Here is a 2,770-nt window from a genome sequence, read left to right on the forward strand (position 1 = left end):
GCTAATGAATGTTCCAGTACCTGTCGCCTAACATATTGTTTTATATATTCCTGACCAAGTTAAGCCAAACCAAGAACAGACGGATTAGGTTCTTTACAATTGACCGATTCCCGATATAAATGAACTCTCCACTTTCAAAAATATCATCTTCCTCTTCAAAATTAACAAGTGCTTAAAAGATCCGGGGCATGCTTTGTTGGCAATGTCTTGTCGTTGAAATAATCAAGGAGATTGAACATTTATATCTTTACTCAACAGCCCCTCAGGCTACATGTTTTCCAGCAATTAATTGTTGTTGTGAAAATATCCATGTGTCCATCTGTGTCTGCGTGTTTACAAGTCTGTTTTGTTTTGTTTGTTGTTTAACGACGAACTCCGTAATGTGCGAGCAATATGGCAGCGGTATGTAAATACTCGAATCTGGACCAGACAATCCAGCGATCAATATCATAAGCATCGACCTACGATGAGTACTGACTGACTGACTGAGTTTAGTTTTACGCCGCTTTTAGCAATATTCCAGCAACATCACGGCGGGGGGACATCAGAAATGAGCTTCACGATGAGTACGATGACATGTGTCAACCAAGCCAGCGAACATGACCACCCGATCCCGTTGACGCCTCTTACGACAAGATGGGTTGCTGAAGGCCAATTCTAACCCGGATCTTTACGGGTCCTTAAACAAGCAAGTCAAACTTAATAATATGGTGGTTTCATTGAATTTAAAATAATACAAACTGATGGTCTTACATTTTGATGTTTTATTGTAATAATTTTTAAAAATAATTACTTTTAGTGTTGAACAAGCAGCAGAGATTTAACTCGAGTCTGGTTAACACTTAACTTAAATCTGGTAGCTACGTATGATGTCATGGTATTGAATGTGACGTTGTATGCTTTTCGTGTAAATATTGACCCTTTTCCTATTTGTATTTATCCTACAGAATAGTTGGATTCTCTGACACAAAATACAACTCCAAGCGAAAAAAAAGTCCACAATTGGAAGGGTGTTTGTTGCAATGCCCACAATCCAAGACAGATTAACGTCCTGTAAATAAACATGTTGTTTTTGACCCTCATTTGTATTGCTTATTTCGTCTCTGTAATATTACCGACACACTGTTTGCATGTGTAACTGCGACAAACAAGGGACTCCAAGCGGATGACTCAGGCACAATCTTCTACCTACACGCTCCTTAATGACAAGAGTGTTTCTCCTCGCAAAATCGTCTGATAGTTATAGCAAGAAAACCGTGCTTGCTTTGAACTCCACGACCCACTGATTCTGCAGTATCATCACTCATTCGCTGATCAACATGGACATTGTTTGGACATCTCAATCCACTGTTTCATTACAAGGCAGATAATAAGTGTGCGCTGTCTAACATGTTTAACCTAAGTACTCTAACTGAAGGTCACTAATCAAGTTTAACATGATTAATGTCACATTGATGCATCGGCCAGATCGGTTAGACTGAGCCTTTCAAATTAACCAGTCCTCCGGAGGATGCCCATTGTTTGTACAGAAGTTAATTAGAGGTTAGTTTGATGTCGTCTATATAAAAAGTACACAAACAAAGAAGGTTGTTTCATTGTCATGTATAAACAAATTTCAGTCCCTCGGATTTGAAAAAAAATACCAAAGAAAGCAGCATGTGGAAATGTAATGCGATGAAATGTCAGAGAAATCTTTATTGTTAGCTTGTTTCCAGTTCAGCCACTCGAAATTCAGCTTAAAGTTTAAAACTTGGCGATAGGATTCCATTCCAATCATCTTGAAGGACAACACATATCATCAAGCAGGGTTCTACAAGGTAGAATGCAGCTGTAAATAGATTGTAGATACTGAAACAGTCCAGGACTAAGGGCCTTGTCTAAAGTTTTATTGTCTTGGATTTCCAACGAAACCTAATTGTCCTCAGTTTCAAAGTGGTAACTCAATCTATTTGACACTCTATTTGTTTCCCCTTATGCCTATTACGAAGGATCTTCTGGAGAAACACAGTGTTCATCTGGACACATTTCAGCAGGTACTTCTAGATATGTAACAAAACTACACCCATCACATATACATATTCTGCCAAAACAAAGATGAACTAAAGCTTAGGTATATAAGAAAATAATCAAGGGATAATGTTCTTTTCCAGTGAATGTTCTGGAGTTAAACTATTACTCCCATGATATCATTCACATAGGCAAATTGCAGTTTTCTTGGTGTATTAAGTACATAGTATTATCCTTGGTCGTGATTATTACGGTGTTACAAAGCTACTAGAATTCTTTCCAAATACGTTGCAGTTCCATGTCACGTTGTATTCACTGAAACAGAATCCTGAAAGATAGATCGATAGACAGATAGATAGATAGATAAACAATTGACCTTGTGCAGATAAAGGAGCTTTGGCAAGAAGAAATATCTGGACTCATATATATGATTAAATGGCGCCAAAAATGTCGCCAATGGCTACCTACAGTTATGTTAAGCAGTATTTTATTTTATGTCATATTTAAAGTGCCCTTATTCAAAGCAAACGTTTTGGCACCACCAGCACTCCATGTAACAGATATATTTAACAAAGGGCAAAGTAATCAAGCACATCGATAGCCACGCGTTCTTTGGTCCATGCTTACAATTTCGCTGCATTCAGCCAAACTGATATGCAAAAGAAAGGAATGTGAGCTTGTTCTAAACTAAGGTTGAGAGTAGGATACAAGATTCTTCAATTTTAGCAATCAAGACCTGTGGAAGAATACGTTTCCTTGAACA

This window comes from Haliotis rubra, unplaced genomic scaffold (assembly GCF_003918875.1).
Source record: "Haliotis rubra isolate DU_JTF1 unplaced genomic scaffold, ASM391887v1 Scf81, whole genome shotgun sequence".
In the NCBI taxonomy this organism is placed as follows: Eukaryota; Metazoa; Mollusca; class Gastropoda; order Lepetellida; family Haliotidae; genus Haliotis; species Haliotis rubra.